Consider the following 24,138-nt stretch of genomic DNA (forward strand, 5'->3'; position numbering starts at 1 on the left):
CTGCAGAGAATCAACCATTCAATAATTGTACAAACACTGAAACGCAATTAGACTAAGTCATCATAGAAGCTGGCTATCCGTTGTGAATAGAATACAGGCAAAGCCACCATTGTATAAAAGCTGGGCATCAGTATCACGAATTTACTAAGCCAGGACCCATAAAGAAGGAAGAGAAAAACGATGTTGCAGCAAGAATAAGTTGAATCGTGGAGCTGCATGGTGAGGCTCTCTGGACTGAAGTCAAGATTGAAGCAGCCATGGTCATCTATATATTCTGGAAAGGAGCGAACATACAATGGATGAATCATCCCTTATTAAGGTGAAAAGGAAAGAAATCCAAAGGTGCCAAGTTTAATTCATTTAAGGCATGTAAAAGCTGCAGAATGGACCAAATTGTGGTCTCCTGTCACTGTTACGCTCACCTGGCTCCCACAGGGGCGGCGGTCAGACCCGGACAGCTGCGGTCTCCACCCACGTGATGCGTAGTGCAGCGATAACTCACTGGATCTGCCCTCCTAATCTTGTCTGCTTAACCCGTAGAAATATTGTCCTGCAAGTGGAGAGATGGATTTAGCCACTTGTGGATTCAAGTGATGACACCCCCACAGTCCTCCCCAACTAATCACCTCCGAAATGCCCTCACAGCAATCTCACCTTATATTCTTGAAAGATAAGCTCTCCATCCTGTGTGGATTTGCAGGGGCGCGTCGATTCCAGTTACTTCACTGGTTTGAAGGCTCGGGAGAGTTCTGGAGAGTATTGACTCTGAGGTTCCTGGTGAGGACCAGTAAGTATTAAGTTTATAGAGTTCAATATGTCCGATGTTCACTCTTGTTCCCCCCTTCCTTTCTTGTCTTGCAGCTGGCTCGTGAAAAGATGCTCTTGTGGCAGCTGGTGGCGCTCAGGTAAGAGTCTGTATTACCCGGCGCTGTTCGGTAAATGTTGCACGAGGAAACCGTGTTTTTTTGTTTCTCTTAACAGATGCGGCACATGAAAATATGGAGAATCACAAAAGGATGCCTCCGGTGGTAAATCAGGTATGGCGCGGCGCTGCAGCTGGAGGTGCGGCGCGTGCAGAAATGATGTTCTTTACAGGTCCGGAGACAAGATGGATCCAGAATCAGGTGTGGAATAGAAATAAGTTTGTTTTCTAACCTTGTCCCTTTCTTCCCTCTTTGTTTTAGGTGCTCTGGATTCGAGGCGGGCGTGGCAGAAGACTGGATGCAGGCTGCAGGCACGGTGAGTGTCACACTGCTGGATGCATAATAACGCGAAGCGTGTGTTGCTGGTCGGGTGTGGTTTAAATAGCCTCAAAAGTAGTCCCAGGTAAGAAGTCCCTAGAACCACACCCGAGTAATAAATAGTCCCTGTAGAAAAATAGTCCCTTTCAGGCTTCATGTTGGATTCGAGTCATTTGCAGCATGGTCTGCCTGAGGTAAGTAATGACTATGAGCCTGGCGCCTTAGGCGCCAGGACTGATTCCTACTATGAGCCTGGCGCCTAAGGCGCCAGGACTGAACCCAGATAGCCCCTAGCCGGGGCTGCTGAGGTTTTACTAAATGTCTAGATGCCTGCTCCCGGGGCTGATGGGCTTGGTCCGGATGCCTGGGGTAAGCATCATGACAGTCACGTGAGCCAAGGATGAAAAGAGAGTTTGAATTCGGAATCCTAGAACAATGATAATGAGTGCCTGCACTCCTGTGTATTCTCAGAGACAAGGGTACTTTGCAAGGCCAAGTTCAAAGACAATCTTCATGGCAGAAGGAATGGGCGATGAGATATGTTGGGCTAATTTGTTGGAGAGGTAGAGTCAGGCCCACCTCCTTGCACCTGGGTCTGGTCATATCTGCTGCTAGGTGAACCGAATGTTCCAGAAATGGCACAAGCAATTATGACATCACCTCTGATGTATTTTTAGTATAAAGACTATGTTGTGTGAAAAGATCGCTGAGAGAAATCAAGCGTACGTCCGTTGATGTTCGTTGTAACTCCCTGTTTTAGATAATTGTTAATAAAACAGTACTTTGCCACCTTCCTGAATTGGTTCAGCTATTTGGACTCAGAGTTATTCTGTGGGATCCCATCCATTACATGCACGTTCCTAAAGGGCCATAAACTCATGTGGTGTGGATGGTTCAAGAATATACAAGCTAGTTTGTCTTCAGAGTTTCGGATGATTGGGCATCCTCCGCAATTAGCTGGAAGATTGCAAAGTTTCCTCTGGCCAGCGGCCGAATAGAAATAAACTTCCAAGAAAAATCGAGATGGTGGGCAGATCTCCCCCCTTTGAAGAAATCCCTGGCCGGTTTCCATGGGTGCTCTGCTGATGAAAGGCAAAGTGGTCAGATTGGAGGAGGAGTCAATACCGAAGGCCTTGAGTCGATTAATGAATGGTGAGTAGACGAATCGGAATCGTGATCGATCCCCATTATCGCAATTAAAAATTGAGGAAGGAAACTTGTTTAGCGATGAACGAAGGGCATTGTCTTTGAGCAGACTGAACTTAGACAAGGGTGAGGGGGATAATAGTGACACCAGTTGGGGCCTAGAAGGAAGTCTACATATGGATAAGGAAGTGAGATGGTCGGATTTGGAACAGCCTAAAGATAGAATGCCAGATCCCATAGCATATCCTGTGAGTCCCTGAGGACGATCGTGTAGTGAGAAGGGAGATTCTTCACCATATTTAAGCAGGTTAAAATCATTACCTACAATGATACAGACAGGGACGATTATTCCAGCCATGGATAGACTAATAGTGGGATCCAATTATGGGATGGGGTTTATGCAGTTTCCTTTATTAGGAAAGGGCGGAGCAAGACCACAACACATTCCATGGCCACAGATGGACAAGGATAACTTAAAATGTAAGCTCCCTAGTTTGACTTCGGGGGCTGAGAAATGGATATACGAATTAGAGAAAATAACAGGAGGAATATACACTGGCCATAGGGAACATAAAAGGTCTACTGGCAGCTATTCTTGGGGAGAGAGCTGTCAACATTTGGAGAAAAGTGGGATATAGCGCAACTGCACAAAACAGCGCATGATGGAGCGCTATTTAATAATTGTAGAGCAGACGTTTGGAGAGCTCTCAGAGTACAGTACCCTGACACATCAGGTATGGGTGCAATTATGACACGTAAAATGAAGGAAGATGAAGACCTTAGTGCTTACATTCAGGATATTCAGGAGAAATGTCAGCTTGAAACTCGCGAGCCGTGGTAAAAGAGAGTGGTATTGTTTTACCATATTTTATGTCAGAAGTTGCCTGAGCCAGTACAGAGACAGATGAAAAAACAAGTAGGGACGGAAGCTGAGCCATGGGCTGAGATACAGTTGACAATGATGTCGGTTATTATACGAGAAAAACAAGAAGAAAGATGAGAATAGGAAAATCAAGGAAGCTAAGTTAGTTCTGAATAAATTGTCAACGTTTGTCACAGAAGGGGTGGTACTGAGAAGCGGAAAAGGATTGGGAATGCAGGAAGCAGTAGGTACATTGCAGGCAAATAATTAATGCCTGGTGGAGTAAGGTGGATAATGGTTTACACCACCAGGCTGAGGTATGGGTTATCGGGGAAGAGGAGGCGGTTTTCAGAATAACCAAGGAGGATTTCAAAATATCCAGAATGAGAACCAGAACACTCAGAGAGGATATAATCAAGGAGGGACTAACAGAAGAGTTCCCCCCAGTATGTTGGAATTGTGCAATGACAGGATATATTGCGCATGTATGGTGCAGCCAAGGGAGTGTACAAAATGACCAATTTTCCAGAGGGGGGACAGCTTATCCTCCTACCTACAGCACACAGACTAGAGAGGGCTTTGCCCAAGATCACACATTTTATCAGACACAAGCGCCTTGAGTACAGGAGGTACAACAACAGGGACAGGTACAAATGAATCCACTACAAGGGCAGTCACAACAAGCCCCTATGCAGGCACAGCAGTATGCAAATACAGTACTGACACCTACAATAGGAGGTGTCACTGTGGTAGGAGGAAATCCTTTCACAGGGACGGGGATGTGCTTGTATCCAAAATAGGAAAGCTCATAGGGTGAATTGATATGTTCAGTACTATCTGTGACACCAGATCCCCAAGAGGAACGAAGGGTCTATGTGACGATAGGAGGCAAATCCTTTTCTTTTTTTGTAGACACTGGAGAAACTCTGTTCAAGGATTCTCTGGAGCTACAAGTTGAGTTCCTTTTACTGGTAAATCACCAGTCTCCATAGCAGAATGTGAAATGTCTGTTCCTCTGTTATATTCACGACAGACACTGGTTAATACTTTAGAAAGAGTGTTAATGATGAAACTTAACATTACAATTTCATTTACTGACCAAAGAATAGTGTGCTAGACTCCAGGAATACACTATTTAAATGTGGGAGAGTTCATACTTGTGTTCCCAGGGCAAGTGGCTCTGCGAGACATTCCAGTGGATACTGAGATTTTTCTATATGGAGTAAGCATTTTACTAACATGGCTATCTGGCCTGGTGGGAAAGATTGTGAGGATACCTGATGAATTTCTGTTTAGACCATGAATACCTATGGATGAGGAGGGTGGACAAACTATTCCTATAGAGTTGGATGCAGCTATAGTGCAAAAGGAAATGGCAATGCTCGAAGGAGTAGACGATGAAAGCAGACCATGGAGAACACTGATAGCTCTTTGGTAGGGGTACGGATCGATTGACATAACTGATGACGATATGTTCAGGGAGGGCCGAAGCGATTATGAAGTAATGTTCTTCATGAGTATTACATATTGGATAAGGATAGAGAAAAGGGAGGTCCCACAGAGAATGGCGATAATGTGGCAGCGATCAGCATTTTTTCAGGAGGATCGTGCCTTATGGACCACATGCCCTTATAGGGGAGGTTAACATAAAGCTCTAGTCATGAGCAATTTTACCCAGAGAAAAGCAGTACCCCATGTCTCGAGAAGCTGATAAGGGTATATTTCAGACTATTGCAGCAGTGATGAATTAAGGGATTCTGGTGCCATCAGAGCCATTGGGCATCATAACGAGGTCGGAGGTAAGGGATTACCGGCACCAGTAAGGGCACCGGTGCCAGTATTCCCTTACCTCCCTACTACGAGTTCCCTTTGCTGGTCCTTCCTTAATGCCTGGTTTTTGCAGGCGTTAAGGACGGGACCCGCAAAGGGACTCTAGAGCTAATAACCGTACAATTTGTAGTATCGTTATTAGCACCTTCCCCATTGAGCTCTGTGGGGGCTCAAATGGGAATGGGGAATGGCCCGGGTGAATGGGGAATTACCGATCCCTCCGACCTCGGAATGGACTGGTAATTGCTCCATTCACCAGGGCAGAGTAGGAAGGGTTTTGGAGGCAGCCATAGAGGTAATAGCTCCATGGCTGCCTCCAACCTCGTAATGAGGCCCATTGTGTAATACTGTGGTGTATCCGATTAAGAAATCTAAAGGGGGTCGTGGAGATTTATCTAAGATATGAGTCCTCTTAACCAGATTGTAGATGCTGAGTTTCCTTTAGTTCCCAATCTGGCAACAGTATTGTGTAATATCCTAGTGGAAGCTCGATACGTCAGCATGATCTATTTGAAAAATGCATTTTTCGCGATTCTGCTGCACAAGGACACCCAAGACTTGACTTAATTTACGTTTTGCCAAAAGAGACTAAAACATACTAGGTTGCCTCAAGGGTAGTGTAAGTCCCCATCAATCTTTAACAGAGTTCTACAGATGGATCTAGGCAATATCGATCTCAAAAGCGAGGTGATACAGTACGTAGATAATATATTTATTTTTAGCACCACAGAGGATGCGTACAGGCAAGATTCTGTTCAACTGAAACTGTTCTAGCAAACAAAGGGTATAAATTGGACAAAGAGAAGTTACAGTACTGTCAATAAGGGATGTTATACATAGGTCAGTTGATTTTGCATGAAAGAAGAAAGTGACACCTGAGAAAGCTGAGGCAATCATGAAAACATCAAAACCAACCACAGTGAGGCAAAAGCAACAGTTTCTGAGTTTGTGTAATTACATTACAGCCTGGGTGTTTGATTATAGATATACACAATGCCTCTTCTGCAAGCATTAAAGAAAGCACCAGTTGGTAAATTAAAGCTAGAATGTACTGAAGAAATGGAGGAAGGATTTGAAGAATTATAAAAAGCTATTTGTACAGCTCCAGTTTTAGGGATTCCCAATTATGCTGAGTAAGTATAAGTACAAATAAGTATTTGTTTTTACACATGAATGGGTCAGTAATGACAGAAGTGCTTACACAAAGAACCACATTAGGGTACAAACCTTTGGCATATTACAGTGGGATTTTAGGACCAGTTATAAAAGGACACTTCCCTTGCGAGCAATCTTTGGCAGCCGCCGCATTTGCAGTTGGGAACTCCACAAGTATTGTCATGGGCTGCTCTATGACCCTCTTTGTGGAGCATTCTCTATTTGCTATTCTAGAGAAACTCAAGGGCACGTTGACATCCTAAACAGCTTTAGCTTATGAGGTAATGATTTCCAACCCAGTGATTAAATTTGTAAGATGTAAAATAGTGAACCCAGCCACAGTCATGGCTCAGACATGTAGAAGAAGGTGATCATGCGCATGACTGTGCCAATTATGTTAAATTTTATGTGAAAGAGAATGCTTTAGCAGGAGGGGAGATTATTTTTATTGATGTTCTTTGAAAATTGATGAGAATAGTGGGGAAAGACATTCAGGTGCAGCAGTAGTAAGACACAGATTAAATGGAGAGTTCAAAGTAGTAGCAAGTGCAGGACTACTGTCTCATTTTTCAGGTCAAGCGGCAGAATTGGTAGCGCTTATTGTCGTGCTTGAGAAACATGAAGGGCAGGAAGTGATGTTATACAGTGACTCTGCCTACGTGACGTCAACCGTTCACACAGGGTTGGCACGTTGGAAAAGGAGGGGCTTCCTCCGCGCAGACAGCACTCGGGTGGAGAGACTCATCAAGGCACTAAAACTCCCAGTAGCCATAGTAGTTGTTAAATGTGCAGTTTATACTAAATGAAGAGATGTTATCTCTTTTGGGAACGAAGTCACAGACACAGAAGCCAAAATGGTTGCATATCCTTCAGAAAATTAGAGTTTTGATACCGAAGATAATAAAGGAAATTCAGTTACAACCATGTTGGTACAGGAAGGGTTTAATACATTGTCAATAACCCAATTAATAGAGATTCAGGGAAGCACACCACAGGAAGAGCATGAACTGTGGAAATGAAGGGGGTGTTCTTTATCCCCCCATGGAAGCTTTATGGTGACAGGATAGCACTGGAAAGCCAGTAATGCCAGTAACTTTATTAAAGGTTGTGCTTCAACAGCTGCATTACCGAGTGCATGTAACTAGAGAAAGTCTTTCTGCTAGTATTGCAGAAGACTGGATAATTCCTCATTTGTTGCAACATGTTGCACTGTTTATGGTGAACTGCATTGTGTGTCCAAGTTTACTGCTGGGCATACACTGAGAATGAACAGAGGAGTAATATGTTGACACAATGATCCATTTAAGCATCTACATATTGACTATATTGATGTTCTTCAGACATGTAATGGATATATGTATCTATCAGTTGTCGTGTGTCCCTTCTTTAGGTGGATCAGGGCAGGTCCATGTACACACCCTGATGCTGCATGTGCAGCAAAGTTTTTAGTGTGCGAAGTATTCATGAGGTGGGGTGTGTGTGAGGTACTAAGATCCGATAATGGACCGCATTTTGTTAATTCGTTGTATGAACAAATAGGGCTTCTATTAAGTATAAAACACAAGTTTTCTTCTGCTTATCATCTGTAAGCGAACGTAAGCGAACAGGATATATGAGAGACTTAAAGGCCTACTCAAGGAAAGGATTGCCAAGATTAAATTGACTTTGAAAAAGGGATGGCTGTATTGCCTACCCCTGGTCTTATATGCTCTTTGGAATCAGCCAGGTTCAGACACCATCTCACCCCGCACGAACTTGTGACAGGGTGTCGAATGAGAACACCCCTTACACCTTTGTCTAGGAGTGAGAGTGATACCCAGAGTGTAGCAAAAACTTTAGGTGATGAGATGCATGATTATTTGACATGTATGACCTCTAGTATTTCTCTCATTTCAGATCTTGTCAAGCGTCAGGGTGGTCGGTCTAACACGGAAGAAGATAATTCGGCAACCATTCCAAGTGAACTATTACCACCACCTAAGTTATATGTTGGGGACCTAGTGTTGATTAAAACGTTTACCAGGAAGTGGCATGAGCCACGTTTTCATGGCACTTTCATTGTCGAAGAAGTGTCCCTTTCTGCTATTAGAATGCAAGGAAGAAGAGCTTGGTTGCACATCGGCGATGTGAAGATTTATAAAGGCAAGACCTTCCTACCCACCGGTACCGTCCAGAAGTAAGACACAAAGAAGAATTTCCACGTGTGCAGACCTGATCGATGACTACGAAGAAAGACGATAAAACAATGAGTAATTAACGTATTCTCTATTTGGGCTGGAATTCAATAGACACTCCTTATACTTATTTTAGCAGGGTGTGTAAAGACTTACAGAGAATTCCAGGAATTTTTAAATGAACTTTTAGAAATATTATGACGTAGAGAATAAGGTATCAGAGTCATGTCTAAACATCAGTTCTGATCAGAAATTGGAAACAAGATCAGTATCCAGATTTCTTTTATGGAGAATATTTGTTTTAAGTGATCAAACATATGGTACCTGCCGACAGTGATGTTCATTGGCTTGTTGTTGCTGTCTTTGTGTACATACTTCAATCTTACCCTGTTCTTGTCAGAAGAGATGTTAATATTCACACTTTTTTACAGGATCCTAAAAATGGTCCAGTGATAAGAAGACTCCTTATTGTTATAATTGAACACACTTTACAGTTGCAAATATAAAAGAATGTGATGATTGTATTAAAAATTATTAATGAAGAAAATGGCATGATTATAGAAGGTGAACAAGTTCAGCAAATAGTAGGATGGCGCGAGAAATGGATGCCCTGATTTCTATGCATGATATACATTTGCATGATTGTTTTCGTTGTCTTTCTGTTCCAATCTTTCACAGTCTCTATCATCTTAGTACTTCAGCTGAAGGAGAGGTTTCTATGGTTCTCCCCACTATGAAAACAAATAAAGCCAGACTTTTTGATTACTATAGGTATTTTGGGAGACATGAAAGAGATGCAGAGGAAAATAGTGAAGGGATAAATACCTATCTAGATAATACAGCTCACCTGGGGAATAACATATGGTACCAACACATGAAAAAAGTGGGGGAAAAGCATCTAAGGAGGATTTCTACGTCTGCTCTCTCGTCCTCTATGCCATGAATACAGTAAGGACTTTCATTGCAAAAGAAGTTCTAGAGCACGATGCAAAGTGTCTCAGTCATCTTGCAACATGTACTACTCAAGGACAATTCCAAGGAAGTTGGGTGACCTTTGCGACGGAGATCGAAATTATCGTTTCCATACCAGGATGTCTACATCAGAACTCTATAGATGGAAAAGGAGCCTGGATGGAAAAGCAAGATGCTTGTGTATCATGCCGCAGAACAGGCTGAGGTGACCATTGAAGAAATGAAGAAGAGGAATTGCCCTGATGTGACAGAAAGAGCCGAATCACCTGGATGTTGGGAACAAACTCAATTATTGATCTATGGATGAGTGAATTCCAAGAAGGGGTGGGAAGAAGGAATGATGTTCTGTGCAGCTCATCTGCTGAAAACAGATTACATACAAGAAGTACAAAAGGTTAATTGTGGATACTTGAAGTCATGGGTCAAGCACTCCAAACTGTTGACATCTGTAGAAGACGAATTAGGCCCAGTAGTTGTCATCCCATTGGTTAATGCAACAGTATGCTTCCGAAGACATGGAAAGAATCATGTGGGATATAACAAAGAATGCAAAACCACTATTGACGTTCCCAGGATGGGAGAAGGGACAGCAATCCTTATGGATCGATATTGGGCTTGTGGATACAAGGATTAGGGCGGAGTGTGTTTCTTGGTGCTGATTCACGTTCTAGTGTTAGTGATTGCTTAGAGCGATCTGAAAATTGGTGAATTTCCAAAGGTGGATGCCCATTTGAGAAAAAGAAGATTGCTTGAACTTATCCAACGGACAAGAAGAGAGAATGTTTCATCAGCCAAACCATAAAAGGATTCAACCCCATTAAGGAAGAGCTGAGGGCCATACGACTGATGACCCTCCAGAATAGGTATGTCCTTGATAAGATCACAGCGATGGAAGGAGGAGTTTGCGCCAAAATCGGGCCATCATGTTAGACATTCCTACCTTCTCACGATGAACAAAATGGAACCCTGACAGAGGCCATAAAGTTGTTGACAGACCTGTACAACAAGATGGAAGATGAGACAGATGATAGTAAAGATAACTGTTGGTTTAATTCCTTGTTCTCATGGATTCCCCAGTGGTTGGCAGACATATTCAAGATTCTTGGAGTAATATTGGTGCTGGTGATGTTTGGATTTCGCATAGTCAGGATAGTGATTGTCCAATGCAAGAAAATGGCAAAGAATGTGGTAGGGATGAAGATCATGATCGATGTCAAACCTGAACCAAATGCCAAGGAGCTGACTGATGATGCTGTCAGGAAGTACATAGAAGCCAGCATTGTAGCACCAGAGGGAACGTAATTCCTGTATCCAAGGAATCATAAGAAGTACGTGGGACGATGGGTCTATTGTACCGTAAATGGACAATGTAGTTACATGACCTGGAGTGTAGATGAACATGGCAAATCAGCAGGCACCCTGAGTGGGGTGGTGAGGATATGGATGCCAAAGAAACACTTCTTCAATAGAAAATATCAGGATGTGGAAACAATTGAGGAGGTGGTCAAGGACTAGACCAGAGGGGGGAATGTAGAGGAGCAGCAGCATGCCTCTGCACGGAACACCGCCCTCCTACCTCCCACATGATGGACGCCTGAGATTGTGCTGTGTTTGACACAGCAGTTGTGCCAATACTGCATCGTATGTTCAAAAGAAGATACCCATTGAGGCAACCCTATCGAATGTATCCCTTAAGGGACAACAATTTGAGGGAGGAACTCCCTGAAGGAATACAATAAAGAACAAAGAAAGAAGCCTGTGACATCATAAGAGAGCATAAATGGAGTCTCATGATACTGGCTGAAGAGGATGTATGGATCCTACAGAAACTAATGACGGAGTAAAGAATCAAGTGAACTTTTAAATACGAAAAAGAGGATTACACATGCACGAAGTGCTGCAGAGAATCACCCGTTCAATAATTGTACAAATGCTGAAGCACAAGTAGACTAAGTCATCATAGAAGCTGGTTATACGTAATGAATAGAATGCAGGCGAAACCACCATTTTTTAAAAGCTTTACATCGGTATCACAAATTTAATAAGTCAGGATCCATAAAGAGGGAAGAGAAAAACTATGTTGCAGCAAGAATAAGTTGAATCGTGGAGCTGCATGGTGAGGGTGTCTGGTCTGAAATCAATATTGAAGCAGCCAAGGTCAGCTATCTAATCTGGAAAGGAGTGAACATACAAAGGATGAATCATCCCTTGTTATGGTACAAAGAAAGAATGCCAAGAGTGCCACGTTTAATTCATATAAGACATTTAAAAGCTGCAAAATGGCCCAAATGTTGGTCTCCTGTCATGTGAGGTAAGGATGAAAATTGAGTTTGAACTCGGAATCCTAGAACAATGATAGTGAGTGCCTGCACTCCTGTGTATTCTCAGAGACAAGGATACTTTGCAAGGCCAAGTTCAAAGACAATCTTCAAGGCAGAAGGCATGGACAATGAGAGGTTTTGGGCTAATTGGGTGGAGATGTAGAGTCAGGCCCACCTCCTTGCACCTGGGTCTGGGCTTACATGCTGCTAAGTGAACCGAATGTTCCAGACATGGCACACGCATGCCAACCAATTGTAGAGGTCCATACAACGAAGGACCTTATTGTTTGAGAAACCAATAAGAAACCATATAACTAATGTTTTTGAAGAAGACATGCTTTAGAGGTACACATATGTAGCCCACCTGAAAGAAATGCCATATTGCTTACAAAAGGGCAGCAGCATAAAGTATAAACCCAGTAACATGACATCATAGAATGAATTCAGGATGTATGCAGAACACATCAGCTGGACACAACAAAAATTAATAATCAAGATCAGTGCTGAGCATTTTGCTCTTCTGTGCCACCTCAGTTAACAGATTTTCAGACTGCTTTGGATTCAGGTCCTTCTTTCACTTTGGGGGTAGGAGTGGCTGCCTCAGCCATGGGCAATCAATGGCAAGTTTCCATGGCAGGACCCAGATTTTACAGATTTTGGCTGGGATTCTAACTGCTACAGTGGCCATTGTCCTGGCTGCAGACACGTTTTTTGGCTAATTACTGCAGTCTTCAAACAATGGTGTGAAGTCAGGTGCAAGCAGTTGGTGGATGAGATTTGACTGACGTGAGGATTTCCTATGTGTGCTGTAGTTTTATGTGTCTGAAATGTATGTTACATTAGACTCTATGGGCCTCATTACGAGTTGGGCACAAAGGGATTACCAGCACCCTGGTAATCCCTTTGCACCCTATTCCGAGTTCCCTTAGCGGGTCCCTTCCTTAACGCCTGGTCTGACCAGGGACCTCATTCTGAGGTGGGCGCAAAGGGATACCGGGCACCGTTAAAGACATTGGTGCCGGTAATTCCTTTGCGCCCTATTCCGAGGCCCCTTAGCGGGTCCCGCAATGGGTGCCTGGTTTTACCAGGCGCCCTTAGTGGGAGCCGCTAAGGGACCAGAGAGCTAATAACGGTACCGCAAACCGTTATTAGCTACTTCCCCATTCCTATTGAGCCGTATGGGGGCTCAAAGGGAATGGGGAATGGATTTTTCAATGGGGACTTACCGATCCCTCCAGGGTCGGAATGGACCGGTAAGTCCCCATTGAACCAGGTCAGACCCGACCCGGTATGGGAGGTGGTCATGACGCAAATAGCGACATGACTACCTCCATACTCGGAATGAGGCCCCAGGTGGTAAGGACCGGTAAGTCCTCAATGAACCAGGTCGGACTCAGTACCGGTATGGGAGGTAGTCATTGCACAAATAGCGCCATGACTACCTCCATACTCAGAATGAGGCCCTATGTGTACATTCCTCATTCTGTCGTTTTAATCCCTGCTGTGTATTTGTGCATGACTCCCAATCTATGTCCTGTGGCCATGCCGTTGACATGTCCTTTCCTGTAGCCTCTAACCCCATATAGTAACCAAAAAGTAGGGAATGCTTGGCTATATTTAACCTGCTAGTGATGTTTAATCTAGGCTCATATCCATATCTGTAGTGGGGAATGTGTCCCAAAATGGAGGCCCTGGCACTGAGATCAGGAACTACAAGCCATGCACCTGGAATACATAAGCACACATTGCAGTATAATGAGTTAGTCCTGGGGTTTATAACCTGTGGTTCCCCTGATGTTATGGACTACAACCTCCATGATCCCTCAGCATTTACCATGCAGGCTAGGGCTGATGGTAGCAGTAATCCTCAGATCCTCTGACCATGATCATCTTGTCTTTTGAAGCAACAGTTGCCACGTGCCTAAGAGCACTGCTAGAGATATTCACTGACTCAGTGTTCCCTAACTTTTAATGTTGTAGTATTGTACGTACATTCCTACCGGTAGTTAGCCCTCCGCAGGGTCTGGGCTTTTTGTGTGGGTCTGCACCTGTGACGGTAAATGAAAAAGGGACTGTGATTTGTCAGGTCTGATTAGGTCGCCCTATGTTTAATTCAGGCTCCTAAGGGTATAGCATGACTTTAAAAGTCTGGTCTGCCATTTTAAATGTTTCTTTTATTTCTGCGACAAATGCCTCTATGCTTTGCAATGCTTTAGAGTAGGTGTTCACTGCTCATAGCAGGGTTTGCCAAAGCAAAAAACGATAGGGAAAACATTCTTTGTCGCTCTGCCTGTTTTGAACAACCATGTACACAGACAGCACTGCAGGTAAAAGTCTGTGGTGTTATGATGTTCAATGTGCTCATGGGGAAAGTCTCACTGAGGTTAACACATATTAAAGCTGCGGGTTGTGTGAACTTTTTTCATTCTGCTTCATGTGCCTGAGTGGGGTCTAAGTAACAGTATGTATAATAACATGGGAATTGTGTACATGTTTCTTTTAGACTGTGGTACTTTGTTCTCTTAAAGGGGCAGTGCCAGCCTCTGTACAAGCTCCCTGCACATGTGAATGTTCACTAATTGAGGACAAGCTAAATGTTATGGCGCGTGCCCATGTGAAGTGCATTGGAAGTGCCTGATACGCCTGATAGGCCTTGGGGACTGTTGACGGTTATTAGGCTCACATTATATATCCCTTGTGGTTGTGCTCTGCAAATCATGTTGTAAGGTTAACAGCCCATACTATAGGAACAGTTCACAAGCTGACAATGTGTGCTTAAACATTGCATTCTCGTCGAGCCCACGGAGGGTATTCGGGGAATTAAACTTCCTGCTGGTTTTCTGCTTTCTGCACTAGCCTAGTGTGTTAGGCTGTTTGTCAGGTGAGGCGTCTATGGACTATTCTCAACATTTTCCCATTATACTGGTCCTACTCTTTATGCCCTCTTAGTAAATGGAACTATGCTCACCCAGGTCTCACGCAGCTTTGGTGATGCCGGTATCTGACATGCGGCGAGCAAGGAAAAGTTATAGCGTGCAGTTTTTGACTTACTAATGGGGATATATGTGCCTTCTAACAATATAATTCATTGATAGGACTATATGCTGTTTGTCCTCGAGTTTAGAACTGCATTTTCTCTAGGAAAATACAAATATTGATACGTGTGTTTAGCGTTAATATCCAGAACTGTGGCGACCTGCACACCTTTATAGTGTCAGAAGGTAAAGTACGAACCACCATGGTTAAAGGTCTTCGAAATGGGAGAAAGCTACAAGGGAGCTCTGACACGGCTCTGACAAGCACTATAGCAATGACTCAAAACCAGGCTCCAACAGAATCTGCTCAACTGACGCTGCCTTGTAGCAAAATTGATGCAGTCCTCTTCTCGGACGAAAGCAGCAGGTCTCAGGCTGCCTCACCCTTCCGTGCATAGAACTACTCCAGGAGACCATGAATATCACACACTTTAATATAGAAGGCTACAATTCTTTTACACAACCAGCCTCAAAAGGATTGTTTGGCAGACTGTCCAGTGGCCTTATCATCCTGGTCAATAACGCAATCAGAGTGTCTTCTAACTTGATTTATAGCGATGATGACTTACTTGTGGTTGAAGTAGCTTTTCATGGTGATCCTAATGGTATTGTTCCTGAGAGTTTGTATCTATTGGAACCCCGTGAAATACTCCCAAGTGCATATGTTATCCCAATTGGATATTATATATGCGAGAACCAAATTACAAAATATAAATTACAAAATAATAATTGGGGTGATTTTAACTCGACCTGTAAAGTACTTTCTTTGACCAACTCTAATGTTTCGGGTAAATGTACCTCCAGTTTGTGTAAAAATGGTCGAACCTGGGTTAAATATTTTCTTGAGTGGGATATACAGTTACTTGATTCAGATGATAACAGCTGTAATTATAACTGGTCTAGAGGGTAATCTAAATTGACCGTGAGATTGCTGCATGCTTATTTTAACAGGGAACCAACCCTTGTACTGATAGAGCCTGATTGTCACCACCTTTCAGTGAGGTGGAACCTGCAGCTCTGTCGTAGGCTCATCTATGCGATTAGTCTTGATAATGGCATTATGACTAATTACAGGTTTAATGGTCGAAATGCCTTACAGGTTGAGGAAAATAATGTGGCCATTATTGAATACCATCTAAGCAAACTTGACGAGGAAAAACTAAGGAAATGCCAAGCTGTGCATCACCAACATATTTATAAATCGGCTTTCGCTAATTTAAAAAGAGATAAGAATAAACAGATAAGGGAGCTAAGAAAAAATTGACCTGCTCTTACTGATAACACATGCCTGAAAAGACGAATTTGTCAAGCTTATAAAAACAAAACTAAAACTATAAAGAATGAGTTGCGTATCGCTGATAACCAGCGTATGATTTGCAATTTGATTAAACATAACTCTAGGCACGTATGGGCAGTCTTGGGAACTATAACCAGAGATACGCAGAGCACCTCTGAAATTTCAATCTCTGCTGATGTGTGGTCCAATTATATTACCCTTAAATATCAAATTCCGAGCCAGCATGCAATGTCAAATGCGACAATTTGGCAACACTGAGACTGGGGGTTTCCCCCTGGTCCCTGGACTCTGACGGACAAAATATGGGCGATCTCTAAGCTCAAAAGCTCTAAATCTGCCGGTCCAGATGGGATCCCGCCCTGTGTTCTAAAAAATGACCCTGAATTTTGGGCGACCATCCTCAAATTAAAATTTGATTATATTTTTCAATCGAGATCTATTCCACTGTCATGACGTTCGGCCACTATTATTCCAATATATAAGAAGGGAAATCCTAATTACCCAGATAATTGTAGGCCAATAGCTTTAATGGACACCTCCTCCAAAGTCTTCACCCTACTTATTCTTGAGGACTTACAAAGATACATTTGCCAACATGATATACTATCACAATTTCAGTTGGGCCTTCATAAATATATGGGTTGTCCACTCAATGCGACTATTCTAGCACATTTATTACAAAAATGAAACACTCCAACTGCGGCCCAGTTTACATGGCCACCCTCGATATAACTGCAACATTCGATAGAGTAATTAGGAATCATTTGTGGATGAAAAAATGCTTACCTTAGGAATTCCAGTCCATTTGGTTGCCATCATCGCTATGTTACATACCAAAACGAACTATAGGGGGAGGCTCAATCGTGAAGGTGTTCACACTGATCCTATACCTACTCATACTGGTGTTAAACAGGACTGTAATTTTGCAGCAGTCCTGTTTAATTTCTACATGTGCGATTTAGACAATTTGTGGAATCAAGAGAATATTTTCCCTGTTAGATTGGGCAAATTGTTACTGAATTGGATGGCCTTTGTGGATGACTTAATCCTTTTCGACAGGACGCTCTTGGGCCTTCAAAATAAATTAAATCTGTTTGCATCATTTGTGAAAAAGTTCAATCTTAATGCCAATCCATCAAAATGGCACATTGTAATTTTTTCAAATAGGAAAAGAAAAATAAGTAGGTTCATGTGGACAATTGACGACACACCAATTGATTGTGCGCTATCTTTACGCTATTTGGGGTACACCCTTACAGATATAAATTCGATAGCAATGTAGAAAGATTCTTTGAATCTGAAAATTAAACCTTTAATATCTCAAATGAAGTTAATTTATCGAAAATATTGTAAATGTTCGCTCCTCCCCCTGATTCAATTCTATATGTTAAAGGTGGAGGCTATTATTTTACATGGCCTGGTCATGTGCCTAATTGAGCTAGATACTCTCTTGGGTACAATACAGGGTAAGCTATGGAAACATACCCTGGGACTTGCGTCATCATTACCGAACTCTATCCTCTGCCATGAACTTGGATTGTGATCACTTTCATCAAAGTGGCAATGGCGTATGATGACAAATTATGCTAAAATCATAAATCCTACCAGGAATTCAATATACGAAGATCTATGCCAAATGGTCATTGATGCTAATCCGCCCTCAATAGTGGGCTTTGTTGAAAGAATAAAGAAAATTCTATTGAGGATAAATGTAACCTCAAAAGATTTATGTGCATTATTACCTAGAGCCAAGTAGAAATGTCAGGACTATGACTGGTGTATGCTAACACAGAAACATTCTGGATATAAGTCCTATAATGAATACCTCAAGTTTGTTAGGAAATGAGGGGACAGAGCTCCTTATTTACTTATGTTTCCATTCGATATGGCAAGAATGTTGTATATGCGCTTTAAGCTTAATCGAACTTTCAACAAACAAACGTATGCAATATTGGCACCGTGATGAAGCAAACAGTTAAACTGGACTTTGTTGTTTTTGCACTGGCACAATGAGCTAGAAATCCTTAAACATCTGACCATATATTGTATGCATTTTGAGAACACTTGCATGATGATTTTTGATACATATTTGGTAAGCAAATCTCAGCTTTCTAGAGAAAGCTTATGGACAAGATGTATGCAGGGGAATAGTCAAGTATTGGTGATATGATTGATACCTCTACTGGATATAATGAATGTCAAACTATTAGAAATGTTAAAGCAAAAGAAACAACAAGGCTCATAATGTGAAACACAAAATGACCTAAGCAGTAATTTTACATTTCTGCACACTATATGGCTTGGAGTTATATGCTTTGATGTGTATATATGATTTTAATATTGTCTTAGATATCATAATGCTTTAGCCATTGAACCTTGGTGGTTTGGTGTTTTTAATAAGAATGAATTCTAACAAATGAAAGACTGTTTTATGTGTTATGTTTTACATTGTATTGTCGGGTTTTATGATTATTTCTAAGAGAAGGTAAATCCTATTGCCTTCACCAGTGCCTGGCCTTTTGGTTGGATCAAAAAAAGTAAGTATCAGAAATTATGTAAGATTAATATTTGCATTGAAAATCCAGATATGGTACAAGAAACCAATATGTCTTGCTAGAGCTGACAGATTGAAGTTAATTCCAATCCGTCTATAAGAAGTGAAAGATCATTTAGTGTCTTGTCTGTAGATTTAGCTTTCATTAGGAAGAATATAATGGATTGAATTGAACAGAAATATGGTTTATTTGTATCTGTTTTATCTGGATTGTTTTATCTGTTTTATCTGGGTACTGTCATGTTATATGAATTTTATATTAATTGTGTATGAAATTGTAATTGTAATTATATGTGTTTTAAGTAACAATTTCTTTCAGTAATATTATAATACATTTTCTAAAGGTTTAATGTACAAACAAAATACAAATAAAAAAATAAAATAAAATGTTATATCACCACAGTTGTTATGATCCCCAGGGTAAAAGCTCAATCCCTTAAATGCTGAATATCCTTAGGTCACATGCAAACATCCCCTGCCAAGACCTGGGGCATAAGTGGCAATGACCAGGGCCTCTTCCCAATATCACCCCAGTGCCATTGACCACCTGCTTAGGGAAGCACCTGCCATCTTTGTCACCCCACTAGACCCCCCCTGACCCAGTCAAGCGCCCCCTTCATATTGCTCATTTTCAAGAATACCTCACTGTAGGAACATGATATGAAACAACTCACTGACATACATTTGACAATGTTAAACATGTCTTGAGATGTAAATCCCTACAGGATTGTTTCATAACTAGCTGCACAGTTATGTACCAGGTAGAACATGTAGGGCCACTCTTGAACATGCACTGTGGCAGCACATCTGGGTCTGGTATAATTGCTTCCTCTTTGGACAGGAATGGTGGTTTGCTCTCTGCATTCTCACACGAGTCTTTCATTATTAGGGCATCTCACAAAGGGTTGAGTATTTGGATTCTTGAAGATTGAAAAATATTAATTTTGATAATTTTGAAAGGGAGATCATTTTCAAGATGGGGAAAAGCTCACAGAGCGTAAGGATTGATCTGCATGTGACATGAAGCAGGCCGTTTGGAGTTCTCTGTCACAGTGCATCCTTTGTGTGGGACACATTATATTATCTGGCCTAACTATCTCAATTGTTGACTTACATTCCCACATAGAGGAATATGTATATTTGCAAATCCATATCATAAATGGTTTGTGAATCTAAAGCAACAAGTGAAAATGTATGTGGCACTCTGAATTCTTATCTCACAGCACCCTTTAGATAAGGTGTTGGCACCTTTGGTTGTTCTAGAGTTCATTCAAATGGTTTTCGCAATATTTCAACCTGTGTGTCCTATTGTCAATTCCGAGCAGTGACACGCATGTTTCCGAATGTTACCTAAGGCTCTGCAGCATGGCCAATGTTAGAGTAAGGCAATTCTAGGCAGTAAGGCATATTAATGTATCCTATACAACTATGATCTGTTGTACTTCTGCTCCCTTTGCTATCAATTTAAATATGTTGCTAAAACTGCCCCATTCCCACTTTGTTTGGAACCACCTTAGCTTCTTGATGTTGTCCTTATGTCAAGATGTGTAGTGTTCTGTCTGGACATAGGACTGTTCTAGTACTGTTTTGTGCACCTTGGCTACCTGTCATCAGTGCTAGGGGCCATTGTGATTCCAGAGTGATCATCTTTGGGAATGTGGTTGTTTATCAGGTCCTGATTATCCACAAGGCGTAGCAAATACCTCATCACCAGCAGTAGATGGGGAATGCGAGTGTGCCATTTTGGCGCTAAAATACAATATCGAGGCCACATTTAAATGAAGAATTGGTTCTAAAATGCCACTTTGTTTGCATTTGTATACATATTTCCACTGCCCCCATCAACAGGATGCTTTGATACAGAGACTTCTTTCCATTTACACTTGGAATTTTCTCTTACCCACGCTTCTTGATTTCTTTCTTGTAGCTTTTTTGATACACATGCTTTTAATTCCAACTTTACAACTAGTAGAGTGTCTGCCAATCATTTCACCCATCATCTTTTTTTCAATTGCAGCAACGCAATCCACCTTATTATGTGATCATCAATGTATGTTATGTTAATGGATTTGTATCGCGCCGAAGCCCAAAGGCATCCAGGTGCCCAACAGAGAGGGTTCTGTACTATATGAGTTCTCATATTATTCAAACAGTCTCATCTTCAGGAGCTTCCTGAACGCCAGGTGATCTTCTTCCTTGTCAAGAGTTTCCGGTAGGTCATTCCAAGCCTGTGCTGCTAGGGCATGGAAAGAACAACCATTTTTTACTGCTCTTTTTATGCGATCAACTTCTAGGTAGCAAGTCTTGGCAGATTGAAGATTTTCTTTTTGGGCGATAGACATTCAGCCTATCCTTAAGATACGTCGGGGCATTTCCAGAAGACACATCTATGACAGATACTCAGCAACTTAAACTGGATCCTTGCTGAGACAGACCAACTAATGCAGATCCCTCCGAGCCACAGAGGTAATTTCAGTACGACTCATCGGCGTACAATGCGTGCTGCAGCATTCTGCACTTTTTGCAGCTTCTGGACATCTTCCTTGTTTTCCCCACCAAAGAGGGCATTGCAATAGTCCACTCGTGGGAGTATCACCGCTCTGACCAATTTAACATGATTTTCCTTTGAGACCAAGGGGGCAACTTGGCGTAACACTATAAGATAGTAATTAGTGTTTTTTACTATTGCCTCAACATGGGCACCACTGTTTAAGCTGGCTTCCAGATAAGAGCCCAAAGTTTTCACCTTGGACATAACTGCTATCTGGCTACCATCAATCATAAAACTTGCAAAAGCCTGACTCAACCTGTCCCTGGCATGGCAACCCATAGATCATGAGCTTGGTCTTTGCTGCATTTACACATAACCAATTAGTTGTCATCCAACCCTTGATGGTTTGATAGACAAAATTCAGCTTTCTCTGGTCGGTTTCTTGATTACCACTGATCTCAAGTGCCAACTGGAAATCGTCTGCATAGTTAGAGAAAAAGAAACTCAAATTCTCCAAGTCCATACACAAAGGGATAATATATATATTAAAAAGCAAAAGTTCTCCTGGGCAGCTAGTGGGGTGCATAGTATTAAGAATATTATGCATTTCTACCGTAGGGTTCCTTGAAAACCCAAAACCCATAGAGTGTTTCCCCTGACCCTGGGGATTGGCCTTGATTTTTACATTGCTCTCGTCCTTATTTTCTATTTTCCTTATTGCCACTTGAGATAATGGCTTTTGGAAGTAATTCCTGCCTAGTTAGCTCTTCCCTGAGCTTTTCTTGGCACTTGCTGCAATTTGTCAGAGAAGGCTTTTTGAACTCTTATTCAGTCATCCTTGGAGGGATTGATGACAGGGTCTGTGACTGTAGGTTTTTCCCAGGATCTCAGTTCTTTTGTTTGATTACCTGACTGGTTTATTTGGTCATTATAAAAGCTACATTTTACTTCTATAATCATGGCCTTGTACTCCTTTTTCTTGAGTTTCCATGCTGCATGATTTACAGAGTTTTTTTTCTTACAACCAGACATGTTCCATATGCCTTTTACTAGTTTTAAGTTTTACTAAGGCCGGAGAATACCATTTCTGGTGATTAGGCGTATCTTTGGCTACTTTGGTTTTCAGTGGGGCATAGCTGTCTAACATACTTGTTATCTCCTTATTATAAATACTAATAAGCGTGTCAGGGTCATCAGAGTCCTCTGTTTTATTTAGTTGGGCATTAAGACACTCAGAAAGAATAGGCGCTGTGATGGCTTTATAGTTCCTATTTAGGACCTTATGCAAAGGTTCTTGCACTTTAGTTAGAGGAGAGGGGAGCTGTAACTTGCATAGGATGGAAGAATAGTCGGACCATATGCACTGTGTTGCGATAAAATCTCTAAGGGAAATATCATCACTCTCCACCCAGTCCAGGGTGTGCCCTTTCATGTGCGTAGGACCAGAGTTGTGGATAATGATCTTATTATTTTTAAGATTTTTCTCAAGCTGTAAAGCTTTTTTGCCTTTGGGATATCCTTTCCATGGATTCAAATCTCTTAACAAGACCACTGCAGAATTTACCGGTAACAAAGGGTTTACCCCACTTACAAAGTCCTCGTTGAACCTAGGTGACTTGCCTGGTGGTCTGTAAAGCAAGACCAGCTTAATACTGTGATTAAAATGAGGAATTAATTTACTATGTAATATATTGCAGCCTTCACATTCTATCTTGACTTCATAAATGCCAAACTTTTTTTTACATAGCCTGGCAACTCCCCCTCCTGGAGTTGCCGTGAGGTCCCTCTCGGTGCTTCCCAAAGAAGGCATATCCCGGTGGGGTTACTTGCTCAATGGTGGGGCCATGAGCATCAGTGAGACACGTTTCTGTGATGCACATGATATCCACCCTGTGTTCCAGGATGAAATCATAAAATCCTGTACAGATGGTTTTCACAACTATCATCTGTTGTACTTCTGCTCATTTTGGTCTGAATTTAAATATGCTGCTGAAACTGCTCCATTCCTACATGTGTTGGGACCAATTGAACAAGATACTGTCCTTATGCTATGGTACTTTTTGTTTTATCTGATGAAATCACTGTTCTCTCTAGTACTGTTTTCTGCCATTGGGTTAAGGTCCGACCCAGAATACACATTGATCTTTAGAAATGTGGTATTCTTTTAGGTCCTGAGGTCATCTACAGTGAGTACAATAGAGTCCAACACCCACTGTGTGATACAGCGAACAAACAAATAATTTGCAACAGTTAATTTAGTCAACCAAGGGGCGCTGGAATTAAGGATGTAAGCAGAAAATGAAAGAAACAAAATTGTGACAATGTGGAAGGTGTGTCCTTACACTATTTTAATATATAATCAAATGTAATAAAAGAATGCACCGTGCACCCTTTTCTGACATTTCTCTTCAATTTTTGTCAGTGGACATTAAGGGTGTATTATCTTCATCAGGGAGAATAATACACCACTATGAAGCAGATATTGTGGGGCTCAATACGAGTATGGCGATGGAGGAAAAAATTGGCGGTAACGAAATTACAGCCACTTTTCCTTAGCTGCCATACTATGAGTATGGCTCTGGGGTTGGGGATTTACCTCCAGCATGATGCTGGAGGTAAATCCACCCACGTACTGCCGAAAAATCTGCAGTAATTCCGCCAGCGGTAATTCTGCCAAAAATGCCCCATTGAGTCTAGTTGTCTCTCAATAATTGGGGATTAACTTCACCACCATCACTTGTAATCTGACAGTTATTCTGCTGCACCAAGTGCTGGTACCTGCAATTCCAGATTTAGCACCGGAATACCGGCCAACATGTAATGAGCCCCATGGTCATTTTCTGTAACTCCTTGCAAGCAATGTCTAGTTTTGTTTAATTGCCTTGTTTTTTTTAAATATTACATTTTATTGATATTTATAACATAGAAAAAGGGAAGTAAAAATAAAAAAAACATACAACAACTGGTCCTACCATGGCCAGCTCTTATAACGTCCACTATAACTATAACATTAGATGGAAGATGTGATTTAAAATAGGTCATATATTCTATATCCTATAA

This window comes from Ambystoma mexicanum, chromosome 6q, assembly GCF_040938575.1.
Source record: "Ambystoma mexicanum isolate Mex_15411 chromosome 6q, UKY_AmexF1_1, whole genome shotgun sequence".
NCBI lineage: Eukaryota > Metazoa > Chordata > Amphibia > Caudata > Ambystomatidae > Ambystoma > Ambystoma mexicanum.